Source organism: Mesoplodon densirostris, chromosome 7 (genome assembly GCF_025265405.1).
Source record: "Mesoplodon densirostris isolate mMesDen1 chromosome 7, mMesDen1 primary haplotype, whole genome shotgun sequence".
NCBI lineage: Eukaryota > Metazoa > Chordata > Mammalia > Artiodactyla > Ziphiidae > Mesoplodon > Mesoplodon densirostris.
The window spans coordinates 69804759-69829961 of record NC_082667.1 but is presented as its reverse complement, the minus strand read 5'-3'; the positions used below and the strand labels follow the sequence as shown (position 1 = coordinate 69829961).

Here is a 25203-nt window from a genome sequence, read left to right as displayed (position 1 = left end):
AATAATGTAAGAATCCATAAGGATAAATAAATGAAGGAGGAAGGGAAGTTCTTCCTTAGTGTAGAATTCTGACTAATAAACATAGAGGAAATGGTAGAGTTAGAAAATCACCATTTGACAGTAAACAACTGATTTAAGTAAGAATCATAAATGGATGTTAAAAGTAGTATGTAAAAGTTTGAGAGTAGCTGATTATTAACATAATCTCAAAATATCTGCCCATAAGATATTGTTATTGAATTGGGAGTGCATAGTCTTAACCACTGGACCACCAGGGAAGTCCCAAATATCCTTATTTAAAGCAACCAAAAGTGTGTGTGACTGCAGTGTTTTTAAGAGATTGTTTTTTGTCTTTTGCATTTGATTTTGTTATTATAATTGTAATAGTAAATACACTCAGTGGTATTAACCCCTTTCTCATTAGGAGCTGTTGCTTTTATTTGCCATTTCTTTCATTCTAACTGGTTTCAGTGCTTACAAGCAGTCCTCATGAGCAGCTAGTTTTTACTTTGAATTGTTATTTAGAGAATACTTTCGAGTACTTTTTTAGTCTAAGATTAAAATTTTACTTTTGCATGATACATGATGACTTGGCTGAGTATAAAATTATTGGATCCCAAGACTTTTGTATTACAGCAGTTGGAGGTACTGCTTTATTTATCTTCCATGTCTTTGCCTTTATCTAACTGGCCTCAAGTTTCTATTCTGCAGGAATAACTAGTTTTCTATTTGTATGCTTGTAGCCTTCTCTTATCACTGGAAATGGAAACATTTATCAGAATATGACTAGAAGTTTTTCTCTGATCACCAGTTTTCTCTGAGAAATGATGAAACACTCTCAGGTCTGGGAAGGTTTTCTTCTTCATTTTTGAAGTCATTTTCCCAATTATCTTCTGAAATACCTATTTGTGCATTGATTCTTTGAAATCATTGTTCTATATTTTCTTAAGTTAATCAGTGAGAAGGCTAAGATAGACTCCATTCAAGAATTTGTCAAATTCGCCTTCTGTATCACTGATGAAATTTTCTGGATGTCAAATCAAATTACTCTCTTAAACAGATTTAATGCCCTTGATATCTCAGTCTAATATTAATCAGTGGTGATGTCCTCTCATCTTTTCTTAAGGCCACAAAACTGGTATTTTCTAAAGCTTGGTACTGCTTAAGGAAACAACTCCAGCCAGGGAAGGGTTTTTTCTTGAGTGGCAGAATGTAGTTTTTTTTTTTTTTTTTTTTTGCGGTACACAGGCCTCTCACTGTTGTGGCCTCTCCCGTTGCGGAGCACAGGCCCCGGACGCGCAGGCTCAGCGGCCATGGCTCACGGGCCCAGCCGCTCCGCAGCATGTGGGATCTTCCCGGACCGGGGCACGAACCCGTATCCCCTGCATCGGCAGGGGGACTCTCAACCACTGCGCCACCAGGGAAGCCCCAGAATGTAGTTTTTAAATTTATCCTCTTACGTTGAGTTGATCTTAGCCATTCTTGGTGCTGGAAATAAAGAACTGTCCGTCCCTCAGAATTCCTGCAGGACACTGAGATTCCCATTTTTTTTTTTGATGCTGATGGGCAAGTTGATACTAGGGAGCTTTGATATTTGGAGTATCAACAAATATGAAATTCTATGAAATCTGTTAAGACATTCAGCCAAATTTATGTTTTGGGTTTGTTTGTTTTTTTTTGGCTGAGCGGTATAATTTTGGAGAATTAGAGGTGGTTAAAAGGGATAGTTTTCAAGTTTATTAATACTTCGAATCTAAGCTTTCTGAATTGAGGCAAGTAGAAGAGGCTAGGGAAGATAGTGGAGGGAGAGTGTGTGTGTGAAGCTGTAAAATGCAGATCAATGCAAAGATTTTTCTTGTTGTAGGTATAGAAATTAGAAGGGCCCAGAATCAAAAGTTGGAGTCCTTTCTTTAGCGCGCGCACGTGTGTGTGTGTGTGTGTGTGTAATCTGAAATATGCTTATTTTATGCTGTATTTTACAATTTCATATATAAACTTTGTTGTGCTTTCTCCTTTGTTTAAAAAATGGGATTGATTGCCATTTATTTCTCACAGTAGTGCTTTAAGTAACTTATCTGCTATAATTTATATTTTAAAGGTATTTGAAAGGATTTCTAGTAAGGTTTTCTAGAATGTTTCTTACATTACCATCATCACAAAGTCTGTAGTATCCTTAATGACTTTTGTAAAAGCATTGTAAAACTGATTTTGCATTATTTCTTTTGTTATGAAATCTTGTACTTTTTATTAATTCTTAGATAATTTTAATTTCAGTTTGGATATTCCCTTAATTTTTTATTTATTTTTTTGGCGGTACGCGGGCCTCTCACTGTTGTGGCCTCTCCTGTTGCGGAGCACAGGCTCCAGACGCGCAGGCTCAGCGACCATGGCCCACGGGCCCAGCTGCCCCGCGGCATGTGGGATCCTCCCGGACTGGGGCACGAACCCACATCCCCTGCATTGGCAGGTGGACTCTCAACCACTGCGCCACCAGGGAAGCCCTATTCCCTTAATTTTTACATGATTTAAATTTGAGGAAGGATTGAGTGGCTGTCTTTGTAGATTTCTAGCTTTGTTGGGCTATGGTCAAAGAATGTGACCTGTAAATCCCCTGTTTTGGAACATTAAGAATTTTTAATGGCCAAACATACCATTGATTTTTGTAAATACTCCAAGAGCATGAGAAAAGAATGAGTATATATTTGTAGCTTATAAGGTGCAAAGTTTTACATAAATATGTTAAAATGGAATTTGTTGATTGTATTATTCAAATCTTCTGTATCCTTTTTTCTTGTGTATTTTTAATCTGTGAAGCTCTGAAATTTTTATTAAATTTGTTTTAATATTTTCCTTGCATTTCTAATTTTGCTGTGTTTTGATGTTGTATTATTTGGTATATAAAATGTTATGGTGATTACATCTTTCTTACGATTAAATAGTACCAGTCTTGTGCAGAATTTTACTTTGAATTTCAACCTGTGATATTAATGTTGCCCTTTCTATTTTTTGTTTGTATGCATTTATTTCATTTATGTTTTACTTTTTTTTTTGGTCATTTTATGGTAAGCTTTTGTAAATAATACGTAATGTGGTCTTTAAAAATCAAACCTGAGAGTCTTTGTCTTTTAGCGGTGGAATTCACCCCGTTGACATTTATTGTATAATATGATTATATAGTTGTGAAATAATCTAGATAAACTTGCTTTGATCCTTTTTACTCTTTTTATATTTTATATTCTTTGCTTTTAACCTTTGTTTTTGCAGACTTAATTTTGTTTTTGTTGCTTTATTTCCCCTGCATTGAGAGTAAAAAAATAAGAGATTATTTTAAAAGTAGAGGTTGTGTCTGAGAAACTTATTCCTTGTGGTTGCCTTTGTCATAGTCATAAGTAGTCTGTGAAATTAAACTCCACAGCTGCCATGTTTTTGTTTTTTAAAAAGTTGTCCTAGACCTGGAAAAACTCATACTGCTTATCTGAGAACAGGCAGTTTGATGTAGTGTAAAGAATCCTTCTTGTGAGTTAAGATATTTCTCTAGATCTTGATTTAGCCACTATATGACTGTGGCTTTGGATAAGATAACCATTCTGTGTTTGATTCACTTTGGCACTATTTTAAACTCTTAAACAGTAGAATGTTTACAAGTAAAACAAGTATTTTAATAGAGAGTTTTTATAGGCTTGGAATTTTTGCCTGAATGTCTGCTCCTTGGTTATAGTTGTTTGTACATTTTATTCTTCATATTTAGATTTTGAGTGTCATAGACCAGGAATACTTTTGTTACATAGAAGTAAGCATATAGCAAAATATTTATTAGTATTTATTAATTGCTAGTATTGGGTCTTGAACAGGGCATAATAAATAATTGGAAAAAAGAGGTCTTAGGAAACATGAGTTGTATCTATTATGGTTCCATAGCTGCTGGTCCCTGAAGAGGATGTAGAACTAAACTGTTTTTGATTTTGGATTTCAGAGTTTCACTGTAATTAAAAGATTGTTTATATGTGACATATGCACATTTGAATCTTGAGTTTTAGAAGTTTTAGCAGTTGATCCACAGCATTCAGTTTTATTCAAAATAATCTTTGGAGAAGATTGTCCTATTTTAATTTCTCTCTGGAAATTCTGACTCAGGAAATGTAAAACAGCTTGAGAGTAAGGTCTTAAAGATTTATTACTTTTGTCTTGTTTCCTGGTGGGTTTTCTCTTGATGCCTTGGTTAAATGATGACATGTGGTTGAGATTACAACAGTCAGCAATTTGTTAGCTGAAAGGAAAAGAACAGTAAGCAAGTAGTTGAGTCAAACTGCAAAGGAAGATTTGTGATGGATATAACATTTAAGTTTCAAAAATCTTGTGGAAAAGATATGTAAATACTAGGGGCTTCCCTGGTGGCGCAGTGGTTGAGAGTCCGTCTGCCGATGCAGGGGACACGGGTTCGTGCCCCCGTCCGGGAAGATCCCACATGCCGCGGAGCGGCTGGGCCCGTGAGCCATGGCCGCTGGGCCTGCGCGTCTGGAGCCTGTGCTCCGCAACGGGAGAGCCTGCAGCAGTGAGAGGCCCGCGTATCGCAAAAAAAAGATATGTAAATACTAAATTTGTAATTTTGTCTCTTTTGCCTCTGAACTTAAGATATATCAATTAAATAAGGTAGGGAAATTCGCTTTATGTATGTATATGCATGTGCGCAAGTGCACACTGGTGTGTATCTTGCTTAAAATGCGAAAGGAGTGAATTTAAGTGAGAGAAAGGTTCATTGTTTTTGGAATCAAAAAATGGAGATAAAATATAAAACAAAGGTGTAGGTCTGTGATAATTTAATGACTTGCAGACGTTTAAATGAATAATAATAGTACCTTAATTGAGTACTACATGAATTTATTATTTTCAGACATTGCCATGGTCCATGCTAACAAGTTGGTTTGAATTAGCTTCTTTTTAATTGTTAAGTTACTTAATGTTAAAAATTTCTTATAACCATTGCAGTGTTTTATGGTAAACATAAATCAAAAGTGCAAAGTTGAAAGTTAAGAATGGAGTAGAAATTGGTGAGCTTGCATGTTAGTAATTCATACTTCATCAAATGTTGGGTTTTGGGATTATTTCCTTACCATCATGAAGTCTGATAGGTTCTATGGTCATAATTTTAGCAGGTGGTAAAATAGTATGGAAAACGTTGTCTTCTGTTACAGTGTGATTCTCAATTTTTAATTTTACATTTTAAAGACACAGACTGATGTTTATTTTTTTTCCTTCCTCAAATTGCAAATTATGTATTTAGATTTCTTTATAGCAGATAGTTTAAGGAAGGAGCCATTGGCTGAGCTGATTAGTCAAATAAAGTTGTCTGACATGGGTTACTTTAGTTTGTGGTTTTAGATGAGAACAGTACATGGTGCACAGCTGTTGCTCCAACAGCTTTGTTCCAGCTGTCTTACTGGCCTGTCACAAAATACCCCACATTCCTTTTTTTTTTAATGGAACCCCTTGTAATATTCTATACTTTATTACTTAAAATGGATCCTGCCAATTACTTTAATGACTTTTCTTCACTTTTATGCCTATCAGTAGCTATTTATTTAGAATGATGCTAAAATGGATTATGAGTAACAGATTTAAACTTTGTCACCTTTGTAATTTTTTGTTGTGAATTAAAGTTGGAGATGTAAAATATTTATACAAGTTGTGTTAAACATTGAAAAAGGCACCACACTTAAATAATGTCCCCAAACAAGTAGTTGCATCTGGATGATGAGACTGGCATCTTCTAATTTCTTTTTTTAACCTTGTGTTTGTATTAATAAGCTTCAATAGAATTATAAGATGAAAAGCCGTGATTTTGTGTTTATAAAGTTTGTACAGAACCTATATAGGTAGACTTCAGTTTATGTTTTTTTGAGCAGGTGGTTGTACTTCAGTTCATTTTACTATCTTACACAGTAACTGAATTATAATACTAAGGGCTTCAAGTTTTGTTTTGTTTTTTAATAAGGAGCAAGGACCTATGAAGAGTAGTTTGAATCAGTAATGACTAATATATATTGAACATTTTCTCTGTTAGATACCATGCTAAAAGCTTTACAAACATTGCCTTAATCTTTATAATCTATTGTTTCTTTTTTGCAGACATGGAAACTGAGGCTCAGAAGTTAAATAAATTGCTCAAGATCCCACAGTAATGACTGAGATGGGACTTGAAGCCATATTTTCTTGATTACAAAGCACCTAAGGGGACTATGCTCTATTACATTGCCCAAATAAAACATGTTTTATTAAGTGAGTTACCTTAATAATGAAGTCTTTGCTGAAGTTTTTCTTTGATTAGGTTCATGAAGCACTTTCCATTTAGTTGAAATTAGGAAACCTGGGATTGAATAGGCAGTGAAGGGTCGTTTATAGTATCTATTGGCTTCCCTCTCCGCTCCCTCCTGCCTGTCTGTGATCAGTCTCTTGTTACTCCTGCACATGCTGTTTTGGCTACTGCTCTCCTCTGACCTGGCAACCCCCAGACACCTGCCCCACACCTATCTGAAATTCCTGCTCTCACATAGTGCATTATGACTGGAGAAACACAGTCTGATCACAGTTAGTCACAATCTGTGTGAAGTGTACATCCATGACTCTTGCTGTGTCCTTTACCAAGTAGGCCCTTTTAATCTAATTCTTGGTCATCTTTCTAGATGTGACTCAGGGTTCATCTGAGCCTTCCCTGAGGGAATATCCAGATTGGATGAGGTGCCCCTCCCATGTGCTTCCATAGTATCCTGTGCATTTTTTTCCTGAACCTTTTCAGAGTAAGTTGTGGAAGTAATGCCCCGTTAGTGTTTGTTTCCTGAAGAACAAAAAAGAGAGTCTTTTATGTAACCTTTGTACAGTTATCAAAATCAGGATATTATCTAACTTACATTATTCAAACTTCAACAACTGTTCCAATAATGTCCTTTATAATGAAAGAAAAAAAATGTTTTTTTGCCCAGGATCCAATCCAGGATTGCATGTTGTGCTTATTTTTCATGTCTTTTAGTCTTAAAAGTTATCTGTAAAATATCCCACAATTTGGGTTGTCTTGTGTTTTCTTATCATTATTAGAATCAAATTGTGTAGTTTGGGCATAAATATCACAAAAGAAAAGTCTTTCTCCAGTACATCATATTTAGGAGGCAACATTTCTCCATAACTTTTGATGTGAAATCTGATCCCTTAGTTAATTGCTGAAAAATTACTACTGTTCCCTTTGTAATTAACATCTTATGGGTAGAGATCCTGAGGCCAGATTAATAACTAGTTATTTTTGAGCGTTTGGGGTTGTGTCTCTTACTCTTTTTTTTTTTTTTTTTTGCGGTACTCGGGCCTCTCACTGTTGTGGCCTCTCCCGTTGCGGAGCACAGGCTCTGGATGCGCAGGCTCAGTGGCCGCCCTGTGGCATGTGGGATCTTCCCGGACCGGGGCACGAACCCGTGTCCCCTGCATTGGCAGGCGCACTCTCAACCACTGCACCACCAGGGAGGCCCTCTTACTCTTTCTTGAATGCCCCTCCTTTCTCCCTTCCTCATTTCCTTCTTCATTTCTTATTTAAACGTGCTATCTCCAATTTGTGTTTTGTGACAAGAGTTTTTTTTTAATGCTCTCAAAGAACGCTTGTGTCATACTCATATTTTCTTTAGGGGCAAAAGCCCCCAGTTACTACATTTTCTTTATTCTTTAAAAGGATCTACACTTTTTTGGCCTTGATTTTTTTTCATCTGTAAAATGAAGTGGCTGAAACAGATTATATCTAAGATCCTTTCAGATTCTAAAGCACATGAGTTTATGAGTTTTAAAAAATTAGATTGTTACATCCTGTTTGACCTTTTCCACCCTAAGTTTTCTAAAAAATTGTTTTCCTACTTCTTTCTGTATAATATATAAATGTCTCATTGCTTTGGATTGTAATCGACCTGTTCCTACTTTGGGGCCATGATATTCTTCACACCTAGATAATGTCTCTTGCCAGACTGAAAGACAAAGTGGTATTCTTCTTTTTTTGGTGGGGTGAGGGTGGGAGTGGGGGACTCATTCCCATAACAGTCAATAAATAAACTTGTCATTCCTTGGAGTTTTCTAAATTACTAAAAACAAAAGAGAAGAAAAAACCAGTTCGGTACAATAGTGTTTATTACCTTTAAAAACATGATTTATGTATAATTCCTTTTAGAGGGTTTTACAGAGTTTCTAATCATTATATCATGATTTCTAAAGAACTGAGAATCTTGATTCATTGTGGAATTTAGAACAAATTATTTAGTTGTAGAAGTTACTGTGCTATAAACAGACTGAAAGAATCGAGCGTTATTTCAACATTGTTAGTAATTTTAAGTTCTGTAGTAAAAGTATTAGGTTATTTAGTGAATTATTAAAAATTAATTGGCCACACTTTAACTTTAAAAAATAATTCTTCCTTGAGAATTTTGCCATAACTAGCATTTACCTTTTGTGATGTTTTACATTTATGTAATATTTGTTTTCAGAGGACTTTTACGTACATGATTTCCTTTTATACCAGCATCAACCCTTTATGATTGGAAGGCGGCATGACGTTGTCATGGTCATCATTATTTCCATTCTGTAGTTGAGGAAATGGAGGCTTGCGAAGAAGTGATTTGCTCAAGGTTCTATAGCAGGTAAACAGTGAAGTTGGGATTTAAGTTGGTTTTCCTGACTCCTAAAATACAGTGGTCTTTCTACAGACCTAGGAATGTTGAGTTGGAACAAAAATGCCAACACTTTCTAGAGGGGAACTGAAAAGAGTGATACATACTCATTTAATGAATGGAATTTTGTTACGTGACTGTTACCAATATGAATCTTGGAGGAGCACTGAATAGCGGAGGGGTGGAGAGAGGGAAGAGTAAGTGAGGTTTCGATCAGAAGCACACTTGATGACTTGATATGTCTGCTAAAACTGCTGATGATGGCACCGATGAAAGCTAGTGTGGGGCCCAAGCTGTGTAATGGCATCCTCTCTCTAACATGTAGCTTCACAAGACTGAGGTATCTGTTTTACAAGTATCACTGTTGTATAAATGCATGAAAATGGCAAACATCAAATTTAGATATTTATTACCTGTTGGGGTGGGGAAGGAGAGGAGAGGGGAATATGATTGTGGAGGGACATATAAGGGTCTACAGTCATATTGCTAATGTTTTATTTCCTAAGTTGGGAGGTAGGTATAAATAGTCTTAATATTTTTTCTTCATAACATTTTCTGAGATATTTTATAGTTAATTAAGAACAAGAATGTGCTCTAAATTGACTTAACTATGTAGTCAAATGGAAACTTTGAGCCTTTCATTTGGTGTTCAAGGTATCATGACTTGGTTGACAAGGCACAAGTGTGTTCTTTAGGGGTTTTCCTTCAGGGTGGGAAACTATTTTCTTCCCTGTCTATTCAAACAACAAATAAGACTTTGAGTGCGATTCTAATTACATTAAAAAGTTGATAATTGAGTTTGTGAGTAAAACTTTTGTATGAATGTGTGTGTATAAGTGTATTTGTTGTGATTTGCTTTTAAAACTACTATACCCAGTTTCTGAAGATTTCTCCAAAGCATAATATCTGATTTCATCATGGTGGTTACAGGAACTGATGATTCATTTTGCCTTAAATTTCCTGTATGAAGAACTGATACCTTTACCTTTTCCCAGAATAAAATTCTTAGACTATTAGTAGATATAAAAAATGAATGCTCACATAATGTGGTTTTAGATAGGTGTGGGTAAGGATTAAAAGAAAATCTAGAGTATTATATACTAGACCTGTGCTGTGTGCTATACTGTTAAACATTTTTGCTTATGAAATTCACTCATTTACAAAATGGATAATTCCTGGACTATTACCAAAAATTGATAATTTTGGGGGGATAGGATTATCTATTTATTTAAAAATATGCTACCCATTTGATGACCTTGTGAATGAAAAGGAATCATATTTCCAAGATTGGGTGATTATAGGATTAGAAAAAATGCTGTTGGTGGTTGTTCATATGAAAGCTTTTTATTTGCCTTTATTTGGGTACTTCTGCATTTTGGAGAGGTAAGATGGGAGAGAAAAGGAATTCTGTGTTCTTCAGTGTGAAAGTATGTATGGTTAGATGTTGGTAATTCCCTCAATAAAGAAATGGATTGAAACTGTGATTAAAGGGCATCTTTAGATTTAAAGATTATAATGTGTGCTTAAGAGGAAGTGGGTGAGGTAGAGTGGGTAAGAGGTAGAAGGTTGGGGAAGGTGGAGTAAATGCTCTTGTTCTTGAGCTTAGAGGTTTGAATGATCTCCTTTGGGGGGGTTACCTACAAATTAACTCATGTTGTAAGTTGCAGGGGTCTCTTGGTGATTTTGGATGGATTCTGAATGTCATGGAAGGACTGGACTCTTGTGGTATTGATTTTTGGAAACTTGAAGAAGTGTTTTGCTTTTAGCATGGTTTAATTTTATAGGTTTTCTTCTTTTGGTGTCTTCTCATAAGGAGAGCCATTCTTCCCATTCCAGTAGCAAGTGGGAGCTGTGATCCATTAAGACTTTAGTAATAGACAGAATTTGGAAAATGTTCTACATATGGGGGTTCTTTGACCTTTTTTTGGTACAAAGGACTCTTGAGATTCTGGTGAAGCCTCTGGACTCCTCAGAATACTGTTTTTTAAAATGTATACCACATAGGTTTATAAAAGAAACCAGTTATATTTAAATACAGTTATCAAAATATTAAAAACAAGTCTTTTTTAACACATGTTGAGTGTAAATGCTATTCTGATTTATCTGCAACAGCTGTTATATGAAATACCTGTGATTTCTATTGGTGACAGTCACAGGTACTGCTACAGTGGTTTGTTGAAGGAAATGCTAAATTTCTGGTTAGAGGTTAGTGAAAAAAAATTTTCCCCATCCACGTTTTTGAAGCTTTAATCCCAAGAAACTCTTTTTAATGCAGAATGAATGAATGAATGAATGAATAAATAAATACAGTAAGGATTTGGATCCAGATGACTGTTGGATTGAGTCTCGTTCACCACTTACTGGTATCTGCATACTTTCTCAACTCTGAGCCTTTATATCCTCATCAATATAATGGAGATGGTAATAGTACTTATGGGAACACCTACAAAACTAAAATCCTACAAGTACTGTTACCATTTCCATCTACCATCACAGTCGACTGGTATTGTCATTCTACCAGTTTGAGTGAAGTATAAAAACCTTACCTCCCTTTATGTCCCTTTACTCTCCCCTGTTTATAATATACTTAAAAAAAATTTCTTCTGCATACGTATAGAACTGCATCAGACCATATATAATTTTTGCTTCAACTTTCAGGAATACTTTAGAAAACTCAAGAGAAGGAAAACCTGTTGCATTTATCCATATTTTTGCTAACTGTTCTTCCTTCCTGAGGTTCCTTCTTTTATTGTTTCTTTTCTGTTTAGAGAACTTCTTTAGTCATCCTTTAAGAGTAAGTCTGCTGGTGACAGATTCTTTTATACTTACTTTATCTTTTTTCCATAAGACAGTATTTTTTCTGGGTGTAGGATTCTGGATTGATAATTCAGCACTTGAAAAATTGTGCCACTTCTGGTCTTCATGTTTTCTGATGAGATATCTGCTGTCATTCTGTTTTTCCCCTATAGATAGGTGTTTTTCTCTGACTGCCTTCAAGATTTTTTCTTTGTTTTTAGTTTTTAGAAGTTTAATTATGATGTGTCTTGGTGTGGATTTCTTCAGGTTTTTTACCTTTTCACGGTTTGCTCATCTTCCTGAATGTATAGCTTTATGTCTTGCCAAATTTGGGAATTTTTCAGCTATTATTTCTTCAAGTACTTTTTAAGCCTTACTCTCTTTGTCCTCTCCTTCTTGTATGCTGATAATATGAATGTTTAATCTTTTGTTACAGTCTCACAGGACCTTGAGGCATCATTCTTTTTTTTTTTTTTTTTTCAGCCTATTTCTCCCTGTTTTTCAGATTAGGTAGCTTCTACCTACTGTCTTCCAGTCTATTGATTATTTCTGTTCTTCCATTCTGTTTATTTTAGTTATTCTGTTTTTCAGTTTTAAGTTCCCATTTGGTCCTTTATAACATATTTGTTTGCTAACTCTTTGATTTCTTTGCTTAGACTTCTTTTTTTTTCCCCATTTAATTCAAGCATGCTTGTAATTGTTGAAACATTTTTGTCCAGACTGCTTTAATGTCTTTGTCAGATGATTTTAACATCTCTGTCATTTTGATGTGGGTGTCTGTTGATTGCACTTTTATCATTCAGTTTGAGATCTTCCTGGTTCTTGGATTTTTTTCTTTCTTTTTTTTTTTTTCTTTTTGCGGTATGTGGGCCTCTCACTGTTGTGGCCTCTCCCGTTGCGGAGCACAGGCTCCGGATGCGCAGGCTCAGCGGCCATGGCTCACGGGCCCAGCCGCTCCGCGGCATATGGGATCCTCCCAGACCGGGGCACAAACCCGTATCCCCTGCATCGGCAGGCGGACTCTCAACCACTGCGCCACCAGGGAGGCCCTCTTTCTTTTTTTTAAAAAAAATATTTATTTATTTATTTATTTGGCAGTGTTGGGTCTTAGTTGCCGTGTGCGGGATCTTTAGTTGCGGCATGTGGGATCTTTAGTTGCGGCATGCATGCAGGATCTAGTTCCCTGACCAGGGATGGAACCCAGGCCCCCTGCATTGGGAGTGCAGAGTCTTAACCCCTGGACCACCAGGGAAGTCCCAGTTCTTGGACTTTCTGTTGAAACCAGAACACATTTTGTTCTGAGGCTTTGGATCTTACTCAAACCATCTGTGTTAAATGACTTTTTTTTTTTTTTTTGCGGTACGCGGGCCTCTCACTGTTGTGGCCTCTCCTGTTGCGGAGCACAGGCTCCGGACGTGCACGCTCAGCGGCCATGGCTCACGGGCCTAGCCGCTCCGTGGCATGTGGGATCTTCCTGGACCGGGTCACGAACCCGTGTCCCCTGCATTGGCAGGCGGACTCTCAACCACTGCGCCACTAGGGAATCCAAAGCTGACTCTTTGATGCTGCTCTGGCAGAAGGAAGGTGGAGGTGCTGCCTTATTACTGCCAGGTGGAGGTAGACATTCCAGATGCCTCACCAAGGTTCCAATGGAACCTGAGGTGAGGGGAGACACTCCTTATTACTGCTGGGTAGGGGTGGAAGTCCAGACTCCCCTCATGTTCTTCAGTGATGCTCTTGGGTGAGAGAGGTTCGTTACTGGTCGATGGGGATGAAAGTCCTGGCTTCCTACTTGGCCTTCTCTGACACTATCCAGTGGGGTATTGGGGTGCCTCTTTATGGCCTTGAGAGTGTGGAGTTAATTTCAGGCATCTCACGGTTGCATATTTTTAAAAAATTGGCTGATGATACAAACAATTCCTATGTTTCAGAAGAAAAATGGCAACAGGTGAGCAGCAGACAATTAAAAAACAAAGTATAATAAATGTTTTAAATTGTCACCCCTTACTGAGTAGCAAAAAAAAAAAGCCATTTTAAGAAACGAAATTGAGTTATTTGTAGTGAAGTGGATGGACCTACAGTCTGTCATACAGAGTGAAGTAAGTCAGAAAGAGAAAAACAAATACTGTATGCTGACACATACATATGGAATCCAAAAAAAAAAAAGGGTTCTGAAGAACCTAGGGGCAGGACAGGAATAAAGATGCAGACATAGAGAATGGACTTGAGGACACGGGGGGAGGGAGAAAGGTAAGCTGGGACGAAGTGAGAGAGTGGCATGGACTTATATACAGTACCAAATGTAAAATAGATAGCTAGTGGGAAGCAGCCACATAGCACAGGGAGATCAGCTGGGTGCTTTGTGACCACCTAGAGGGGTGGGATAGGGAGGGTGGGAGGGAGACCTAAGTGGGAGGAGATATGGGGATGTATGTATATCTATAGTTGATTTACTTTGTTACACAGCAGAAACTAACACACCATTGTAAAGCAATTACACTCCAATAAAGATGTTAAAAATAATAATAAAAAAATTAAAAAATAAAAACCTAGTTAATTTTTTTTAAAAGCCATTTTAAAATTATCAATTGACAGATTAATAAAAGGTTATCTGTTACAGGTTAAAGATATAAGGATATGGGTACTCACATTGCTACTGAAATTGTAAATCAACCATCTGAATTAGTCTTAAATGTCATAAATTTTGACCTAATAATTAATTTTCAAGTCATTTTTCCTGATGAAGTAATTTGCTATAAGGTGCAAAGATTTATATACAAAGTTTTGAGACAGTGTTTCTTATAATAACAAGATTTTGGAAATAGCCTATATCAGGGGTCCCAAACACCCGGGCCGTGGACCAGTACCAGTCCCTGGCCTGTTAGGAACTGGGCCTTACAGCGCGAGATGAGCAGCGGGCAAGTGAGCAAAGCTTCATCTGCTGCTCCCCATCGCTCACATTACCGTCTGAACCATCTCCCCCCACCACTGCCCCTGGAAAAATTGTCTTCCATGAAACCGGTCCCTGGCGCCAAAAAGGTTGGGGATTGCTGGCCTATATGATCAATAATAAAGATAGATTAAATAATTGTCCATGTCATTAAAATTAATTTTTAAGAGAGTATTTGGCAAGGAGGAAATACTCATTAAGTAGGAGGTAAATGCAGAGTATAAAACTGGACATACAGTACAATAGATTTAATTATATTTTGTTTTGTTTTTGGCATTGTGGCTAGGGACCTGGTATTTTTAGATATTAGAGATGATATTTTTCTTTAGTGCAGGGACAGATCCAAGTGTTGAGGGGCCTGAAGCCTATGTGATTTTGGGGACCCTCTTTAAATTAAGAAAGAATACAGAATTATGTACACAGATGAATATTTGTTTAGAATGAGAAAAGAGGCATTTGTGTAAATGAAGGACCTCAAAACCCAACATTCATTTTGTGGTGAATCTGCCTCTGCTCTAAAGTATAAAATTTGGTATATTTTTTGTATATTTTTTAATATAAAATTAAAATCATTAATTTTTTTCATATCTTTGTGTTCTATATTTTTGATTACATGCTGTAGATAATGTTTTCCTAAACTTCCCATGTTTCTAATAGTTTTTGCATTGACTTATACTTTTTATGTAAATAATTTTGTTTCCATTATTGCATAAAGACGTTATAAAATCTCATTATAGCTCTTGCCAAATAAATTTTACCATGTTTGATAGTGATGTGTTCGTTCATCCTTGCTTTCCTTTGTTGACTAAATTTGATACATTTTTTTGCTCACCCTTTTATTGTTAGCCTTCTATTTTTTTGAGCACTATATTGTTCAGTTTTATTTAAAAAGAACTGTTGAGCCTCTTCTTTTTTAAGGAAGCCTCTTAATTTTATTACGATTATTTTGGTCTCAGTTTGGCCTCTTTGTATTTTTCCCTCCTTCTGTTTGACATGTGTTGTAGTTTCTTTATTTTACAGAGACTTTTAAGGAGTAACATCTATTTTTATTACTGGCAGTGTGTGTGTGTGTGTGTTGGGTGAGGGGAGAGTAAATAAAATTTTCATCCATGAAATTCTTTCTCTAACGAGCTGTGGTAGTGAGTATATATGAATACGTGAAGAGTTGGTTGGAAGAGATTAAAATTATGTACTGCACATTTTCTTTTTCCGTAAAGCATTTAGAGATTCCTTAAGTAGGGGAGAATTTATGTGGCTTGGGTTATGTTGCATGAATTTATATTGTTATAATTCTAGTTGCAATTTGATAACTTGTCTTTCAAATGAAATCAAGTGAATTTTAAGATAACTGGTTATTCTCCTGGTTTTATAATCCCCACATCCTTGTGGGGTTCTTTTAGGTCGAGTGTTTGTGTGTGTACACTCAAGCAATGCAAACTTAGTTTGCTTACTTTTTAGTATATTAGTGTAAATTAAAAGGCAGTTTTTCTAGTACTGATAAAAATACTTCTGAACCTAGTACAACACTGCTTGCCTTTTCTAGTGTTAGTAATGGCAATTTGTATTTGCTCTTTAAACATTTAGGAAGGCTCTGGAACTGATCCCTGCCCCCCAAGTTGAATAAAGTTAGTATATAGAATGAGACTTCCCCCCCCCACCCCCCTTAACTCTGAAGAAGACAACTTCCTTTATTTTGCATTTTTGGGTGGTGGTTATAGCACTTGTTTTGAGGTTTGACCACCTTTTGTTTCAGCTATTTTTATTTTTACATGTCACTTTGAGTATACTCAGTGGTGTTTTAACTATAATATCTTCTGTAATGAAATTCATGCATGCATATTATGTCTTAAAACACCACTGATGTTTTGACTTAATTTGGCTTAATTGTTTTATGCTATTTCTGCTTTATCTGAGTTTTTCTTTAACCAGTGAATGACTGTTTTTCCACAGCCGAACTCATATTCTTAATAGATTTGCAATGTTTGTTTTAAGATATGACATGAATTTCAGGTGCTTGGTTTGCTAAGTGTCCCCACCCTCCCAAGCCCCAGCAACTCAGTAGAGGACAGACATTTTGCTTTTATTGGAAGCTGTGTCCTAAATTGAATTGGAACTCCTGATTTATATGCCAACGTCAGCAGGCATATAGGTATAGGAGAACTTTTACCCCTTAAATTTGTTTTTCTTACCCACTGTTTAGCTTTCACAGGGCTTACTAAACAGTGAAACTTAATATATTATTTTATGTTGAATATTTACAGTCTTTTCCAAAACTTTATTAGCATTGGAAAGCATATATTCCCTGAAATAAGTTTCAATCTCACAACAATTGGTGTAGTTTAATCTAGTATGTGCCATAACTTTTTTAATTAATTAATTAATTAATTAGGTTTTGGGTGTGTTGGGTCTTCATTTCTGTGCGAGGGCTTTCTCTAGTTGCGGTGAGCGGGGGCCACTCTTCATTGCGGTGCGCGGGCGTCTCACTGTCGCGGCCTCTCTTGTTGCGGAGCACAAGCTCCGGACACACAGGCTCAGTAGTTGTGGCTCACGGGCCTAGTTGCTCCGCGGCATGTGGGATCTTCCCAGACCAGGGCTCGAACCTGTGTCCCCTGCATTGGCAGGCAGATTCTCAACCACTGTGCCACCAGGGAAGCCCCATAACTTTTTATTTAAAATAGAAGCATCGGGACTTCCCTGGTGGTCCAGTGGCTAAGACTCTGCGCTCCCAATGCAGGGGGCCCAGGTTGGATCCCTGGTCAGGGAACTAGATCCCACATGCCACAACTGAGAGTTCACATGCTGCAACTGAAGTTCACATGCCACGACTGAAGATCCTGCATGCAGCAACGAAAACCCTGTGCAGCCAAATAAACAAACAAATATTTTAAAAAATTGAAGCATCACATAAAATAGTTAACAATTGCATACTTCCTGGCACAGAAATTCAATAGACAGAATGTTAAAAATTACTTAGTAGCAGCAGCGTTTTAGAAGGTATATAATCTAGTTACTTGTAGTTTTAAGTTATTACTGTTTCTGGTTTTATGAAAAATAAGTAAAGCATTAGGTATATGCCCTGAGCTTTTTAGATTTACACATATTCTTTTGAAGCCTTCACTAATATTTTCATGTTCCATGATGGGTTAATGAGGTCATTTTTAGTGCTATTGAAGGAAAGAAAACCAAACTCTCTTGAAGAGATTCTAATATGTTTGTGTTTTGCCTAATGCTTTCCTATAATATTACCAGACAGAAGGTCTTAAATTTGAGGAAGTAGTCAGGAGATGCCTAGCGAGATTCTAAACTCCATCTTCTTTCACAATGGGATCAATTGCTGCTTCTTCTCCAGCCCCCACTCCATTTCATAATTGGACAGTGGTATTTTATGCAAAAATTATCATTTTCCAAACCAAATAGAAGTTATGTTGGAAGAAGAGATCTGTTGTACAACAGCGAACAAAGAGACAGTTCTTCCACATACTTTAAAAATGTATAACATCTGTATCAGGAAACCTGAGAATGCTACCACATTTCACATAGAAGACCTAAGTAAATAGAAAAGCACACTATATTCTTGGATTTGAAGATTCAGGTTCTTAACTGTGTCAATTCTAGAAGTCAATCTACAAGTTTAATGGCATTCTAAAAAAAACAAAAACAAAACTCCACCAGAGGGTTAACTCTGTTGAGGTAAGTATTAGTGTAAGCTCATTTTGTAGATGAATAAAATGAAGCTCAGAAATCAAGTAACCTCTCCAAGGTCAGAAAGCTAGGAAGTAGTTGAAGCAAGGTATCACAGGAAGGTGTTTGAGGGCTCAGATGTAATAATAGCTAATATGTAGTAAGCACACATTACTAAGCACTACTGTTCCAGGCAAAGTACTATGTATTTTCTCTATGAGAATAGCATCTAAATATATTTAGAAAATCAAAATTTGTGAGGCCTCTAGGGTGGTTCTAGAGCTAATGCATGCTGTATTTATAAATTTTATAGGTCTTTTATAATCTCCTCCTCCCAGTTTCACTTTTCCCCATATGCATGAGCAGTTGTTCCAGCATCATTTATTGATTATTCTACCCCCCCCCCATGATCTGTTATTCTCTTTCTTTATATATCAAATTTCATATATGTGGAATTTTTTTTTGGCCTTCTGTTTTATTAGTCTTTTTGCCTATTCCTATATCAGTTCCACCCTATCTTAATTTCATGAATGGTTAGGATGAGCTTCACTGCTGTGTTCATTCAACGCAAGTTTCTTTTTTTTTTTAAACATCTTTATTGGAGTATAATTGCTTTACAATGGTGTGTTAGTTTCTGCTTTATAACAAAGTGCATCAGCTATACATATACAATGCAAGTTTCATTGAATGAATACTTATTGGGCAATTTCTTTGTGCCAGGAATTGTGTAGGTGTTGGGAAAATAGCAGTGAACAAAACAAATTTTCATGGAGATCACTCTTGTAAAGAATTTCATGGGTATTTGTCTTGCTTATAAATTTTAGAATCAGCTTGCAAGTTCCATGAAAAACCTGAGAGCTTTTTCAACTTTAAATTGTATCAGATAAGGAAAAATTGACATTTTGACAATTCTATCCATGAACATAGAATGCTTTTCCATTCATGTGTATCTCCCTCTCTCCCTCCCTCCTCTGTTTTGACCTTTGTTTGGCTTTATAGTTTCTTTTCATATTTTATTAGGTTTATTCCCAGTTATATATTTGCTGTTGCTATTGTAAATGGATCTTCTATTTGACTTAAGTTTTCTAATGGCTTGTATACAGAAATGGCTTATTTTTGGCTGCGGGTTATGTAGATGTAGTTTTGGGTATTCAGGTATCCAAATACCTTGCAAGGTATCCATATATCTTGCAGAGCTCTATTTCCCATAATTATTTTGTATATTTTGTAGGGTTTTCTACGTAGATAATCATATCATCAAATACAGTTGACCCTTGAACAATGAAGGGGTTAGGGGTTCCCGACCCTTCTTGCAGTGGAAAAATCCAGGTATAACTTAGTTGGCATTCTGTAAAGGTGGTTCCTCCGTCAACCATCCATGGATCATGTAGTACTGTAGTATTTACTATTAAAAAAAATTCACATATAAGTGGACGCATGCAGCTCAAACCTGTGTTATTCAAGGGTCAACTGTTTGTGTGTGTGTTTAAGAAAGAAATGGAAAATTTTATTTGCACCAATCTGAGGATTATATCCTGGGAGAGTGTCTTTTCAGGAAACTCTAAGGACTATTCTAACTGTAATCTGTTTTTAATTCTCATATCATTTTGTTTTCTTGACTTATTGCATTGGTTAGGATCTCCAATATAATGTAGTAACAGTGGACATTCTTTTTTTAATTGAAGTATAGTTGATGTACAATATTATGTAAGTTACAGGTGTACAACATAGTGATTCACAATTGCTAAAGGTTATACTCCATTTATAGTTATTCTAAAATACTGGCCATATTCCATGTGTTGTACAGTATATCCTTGTAGCTTATTTTATGCCTAATAGTTTGTACCTCTTAATTCCCATCCTTAAAGCCCCTCCCCCCTTTCCTTTCCCCACTGGTAACCACTAGTTTGTTCTCTGTGTCTGCTTCTTTTTTGTTGTATTCAATAGTTTTATTTTTTAGATTCCACATATAAGTGATATACAGTATTTGTCTTTCTCTATCTTACTTCACTTAGCATAATACCCTCCAAGTCCATCCATGTTGCTGCAAATGGCAAAATTTCATTCTTTTTTTATAGCTGAGTAATATTCCATTGTATGTATATACCACATCTTCTTTATCTGTTCATCTGTTCATGGACACTTAGGTTGCTTCCATATCTTGGCAATTGTAAATAATGCTGCTGTGATCACTGGGGTGTATGCATCTTTTTGAATTAGTGTTTTTGTTTTTTTGGATATATACCCCAAAGTGGAAATTGCTGGGTCATATGGTAGTTCTACTTTTAGTTTTCTTTTTTCTCTTTTCTTTTTTTTTTGGCCACACTGCGTGGCTTGCGGTATCTTAGTTCCCCGACCAGGGATTGAACCTGGGTCCTGGCAGTGAAAGTGCCGAGTCCTAACCACTAGACCGCTAGGGAATTCCCTACTTTTAGTTTTTTTAAGAAACCTCCATTATAGTGGACATTCTTATTCTTGATTTTAAAGAGTTTCACTGTTAAATAAATGTTTGCTGTATGTCTTTGGTTCCCTTCTAGTCCCCCTTGCTATGCATTTTTAAGGTAAATGTGACATTTTCTCATGCTTTTCCTGTATTTCTTATGATCATATTGTTTTTCCTTTAATCTGCTTATGTGGTGAATTATGTTTGTAATTTTTTCAAAAAGTCTGTGTATCCTTATATTCCTGGATTCTTGGGATACATCTGTCATCAGTCATAATGTATATTCTTGTTTATGTACTGTTGGATTGATTCTGCTTGCTAATATTTTGTTTATGGGCTTTAATTTTTTTTGTATCTATTTTTTTTTGGTGAAGTTGGCCTATAATTTTCATTTTTCTTAATGTCCTTGTCTGGTTTTGGTATCTGGGTTATACTGGCTTCATGAGTTGGCAAGTATTTCCTCCTTTTCTGTTCTCTGGAAGAATTTGTGTAATACTGGAATTACCTGCTCCCTCAAGTTTGGTAGAACTGGCTTTTACAACTTCTGGACCTGTTTTTTTGTGTGTATGTTTAACAAGGTTCTTTTGTTTCTTAATTTTTCCTTCTTTATTGGTCCTAGAATTATTCACGCTTCCTAATTACCCTACTCCCAAGCTAGGGTGAGCTCAAGTAAGAGAAGGGAACATTTATTGATAAGAAAACAGGAAATGCAGAATTTCAGGAACGAGTCAGAATTCCAATTAGGAACAAGCTGGAGGGTGGAAGGGGAGCTAAATCTGAGACTTCTCTCATTAAGAGGGGTCCCTCCAACCAGGCTGAAGTGGTCATAGGTGGGCTGAAGTGGTCTTAGCAGGTTGACAGCCCCCTGCTCTCTCTACTCCCACTCGCTTCCGAATGATCAAGCAAATGTGCACTAACAGAAAAGACAGGGCAGAAATAACAAATAACAGATTTAGGCTCCACCCACACCCTGCGCAGGGACATCAGGTATTTTGATACTTTTTGATCATTCTTCAGAGTGTCAATATAAAGAATGAGGGACTCCACTGCCATCCTTGCAGAGTTCCCGGCCACATTCCACCACCCTTCCATGAAGGGAAATTAATTGAGAGAAAATTTAGGTTTTCTCATTAGTCATGCTAGCAGAAGGAGAGATGGTATGGACATTCCCTAAAGATTTTAAAGTATCGACGTTGCATTTACTTGCTTACAATCAGTTTTATCTTTTATCATTAAGTTGCTTAAGTTACTATGAACATTAACTCACATTTTCAAAGTATTTTTCTATTTTATATCATGCTTCTTTTCATGATTGGTTGTCAGGGTCTTGAGAGATGAATTTTAAAATAAATTTAAATTATTTGGTATTTTTATTTTTGCCGATCCATGATACTTTATATAAACTGACAGTCTATTTAGTGCCTTTTAGAAAAGTTCCATTCCTGTGCTTTTATCTTAAGCCATTCTTAGCTAATGTTTTTGCATAACTTTTTCTGAAAACAAAAATTTGATTAAGGGGACTCTCTGGGGAATGGGGAATCTCTTTTAACTATGAAAGCTAAGGTCTACAGGAAAAAAAACTTTCTGATACTTTTATTTTACTTGCAGATTGAAATTAGCTAAATGTTGTAAGTAAATAAGTGAGAATTGCTTAAAAGTCCATTTAAAATTTTTAACTGGATTAATTTCCAGTCTCAGTGTCAATTGACTTCTGACTTTTGGTAGAGAGCATGTGACTCTAGACAAGCATGCAGTCATTCTAGGTATATTGCCACTTAAGAAAAGGGCTTTTAAAAAATCTGTTAGAACATGGGAAAAAAAGATCTTTCTCCCTTGTGGTTTTACAGGGTGCCAGAGGTTTAGTTGCTTGTATGTTTCACTCAGTTGCTTTCTGTTCAATGAATAGGATCACCACCATGCATCACAACTTTGCAGACTCACTGCAAAGGAAGTAGCAAGAGATAAAATGACTTCAAATGAGTGTGGCTTTTTTGTGGGATGGGGTGGGTGGGCAATGCTACAACTAAATAAACAAATTGAATTATGCAAGAAGACCTTTATTTAACTCATCTTTATATTCTTCTCACACTGACTCTTTTTTGGGTATCATTTTTTAAACATTTTCACAATGACTAGTGCATTGTAAATATATAACAATTACAATGAGGTGTTTAGTATTTTTATAGTCGTATTTTGTTATCATTTCTCTAGTGAGCTCTTCGTTTTTCTCTTTTGGGCAGATAGCTTACATATTTTGAGCGCCTTAAGGTGAGAGATCTTAGGCCTCACAATGTGGAACTAACCCCCTTTATCGTGTCATGTTGGATTCTTTTACATCTGTTTTTGTTAGTTTATCCAACAAGTTTCATTGTTTTACTCACACAGTTATTTTGCAGTAGGAAAAATAAAACTAATACTTGCATCTCTCTACCATAACACTTTTGGATAGGATCGTGGCCTTTTATCTGTTAAGTGTTGGGTGTGAGATATTTTGATAATACTTTAAAGGGGAAGGAGAAATCCTTCAATATGTATGGTAAGCGTGCAGTTTTCTGTGCTCTTTCTTAGAAGGCAGAAGGGAGTCTGGATAGTTTATATCTGTGTTTATTGCAATGCAAGTCATACTTAAGTACCTAGGAAAAACTGCCTGTTTGCCAGCTTATTGCCAATGTCAGGGTTCACTGACGTCTGTGGGGAGAAGGATTTGAGGTCTGGACATTTTACTCCATAAATATAGAGAAAATAGGGGTAATACATTTGTTTTCTGCAGGTAGCTCTCCGTGTAACATAGTGGTTTGGGACATAGAATCAAGCCAGACTGTTTGGAATCAGTCTCTCCACCCTACCACTTACTGTCCTGTGGCTTTGGGCAAGTTACTTAACCTCTTATGTCTCCCTTTCCTCACCTGTAAGATGGAGATAGTAATAAGAGTACCTGCCTACCTCATGGACTTATTGTGAGGTTTCAATTAACGTATTTGTAAAGCACCTAGTGCCTGGCACATAGTAAACTCTATAGAGGTATTGTGACTTAAGGTGTACAGATATGTTTCCCTGAAGGAGTTGGAAGTGTGAAACTTAATTTTTCTAAAAGTCTGATTTAAAGTTACTTTTGAATGGCCCCCAAAGTGGGGAATGTAAGAATCAATAAAATGTCTCTGCTTGGGTTATCTTTACTGTACACTGTCTGCCTTCCTCTGGAAACATTTCTTCTGTCTTACCTGCTCCATGGCCTGGCTGAGCTGGGCTCTTTGCTGGAATAACCACAGGAGGGGAAACTGAGTGAGGGCCTCACCTGGTGGGATACAGGAGTCCTGCTGTGAAAGAAGGGTTTTTACTTCTCTCATTAGGGCACCTAATTGAACAGGTGCTATCTCATCTCTGGGCACTTTAGTGTTAAAAAGAAGTGAACATCCAAATAGGACTTATTGGGCTAGTGACTTCATTCATTCAGCAAATACTTCCCCAGGGTTTATGTGCATGACCTTAAAGGAGTTTTTGCAAAAACAGGGTTTTCCTGTTCTAAAGTAGAGCTTTAGTCCTAACTGAAGGGAAAAACATCAAGAAAATGTTTTGTTCTTGCTGCTATTTCTGAAAAGAACCCAATTCTCTTTTAGAAATGTAGTTTATTTTATGATTGTCTCCCTTCATACGCTAAAAGCTTTACTGTGATTTGTTTTATAGAGGAATATCAAAAGGAACAACTGTTAACTTCTCTCATCTTCTAAGTATCTTGTTGATAAAAAGGCTTTTCTTCTTAGGTAAAGAAATTACCTGTGAATTTTGTTTCCCAAATAATTTAGTGAAATGTCGGTATGAATTTATTCATGTTGGCTTTAATAATTTTTATTAATAAAGGTATTCTGCATCTTTACAGGTCTGTCTTGCCTTTTATAAATAAAACTTTTCCTGGCAAGATGTATAAATTTTGAATTCTATTTTTCCCATTGATTTATATGATTAAGAATCTGTGGAACTGCTTATATCTACCCCCCTCCCCCCTGCCCTCATAAAGATAGCAATGTCAGATGGTAGAACATTCATATCTGTGCTCCCATATAGTTTCTTATGCTAACCTACCTAGGGCTTATCATTCAGAAACTATAGTGTCTTATCCATTCTAAGACACATTAAAAAATTCTTATTTTAATATCCTTGTAATTAGGATGCATCTTCCAATTGATGGCATCCTTGAGTCAAGAAAAGATTGTACTTGTTTTCTTGTCTTGCCTCCTACTTGAGGATGAGTAGACTCCTTGAGCATAAGAACTGATACTCATTTATTTTTGTTATCTCCAATGTCTGATTTGCATTTAGAGCCTCTGCTTTTGCTGAGCTACAGTGTAGCAATTTTTAAGATCATCTCAATAAGCGTTAGTTAAAATGAGACTTTCACTAGGACACTTTTGCAGGGAGAAACATCTAAAAGAAGGGCCTGGTAATTGCTGATAAGTAGTTAAATGCTACTTCTACTTCCCTTCCTTTGCACCTCTTCTCTTCTGGTTGATTCTCTTGCTTAGTACTGATGCATACCTCACAGACAAAGTATTACATACATTTTACCTGAATTGGTTGCTTTTAGCAGATGCCAGTGATGTGTAAGAGTAAGAATGTTATATTTTTATGACATCCTGTTATTTTTT

General features: G+C 36.4%; 1 protein-coding gene across 3 annotated transcripts in view; it reads left to right on the top strand.

Moving 5' to 3' along the window:
- Positions 1–25203, top strand: part of RRAS2 (RAS related 2) — a 72089-nt gene that overhangs the window by 8483 nt on the left and 38403 nt on the right. The window contains exon 1 of one of the 3 annotated variants that reach the window (XM_060104856.1): positions 8643–8660. The exons of the other annotated variants lie outside the window; for them this stretch is intronic. The gene's annotated coding sequence lies outside the window, so the exon portion shown is untranslated. Of the gene's footprint in view, positions 1–8642; positions 8661–25203 lie in introns of those variants that run through there. 3 annotated transcript variants of the gene reach the window in all.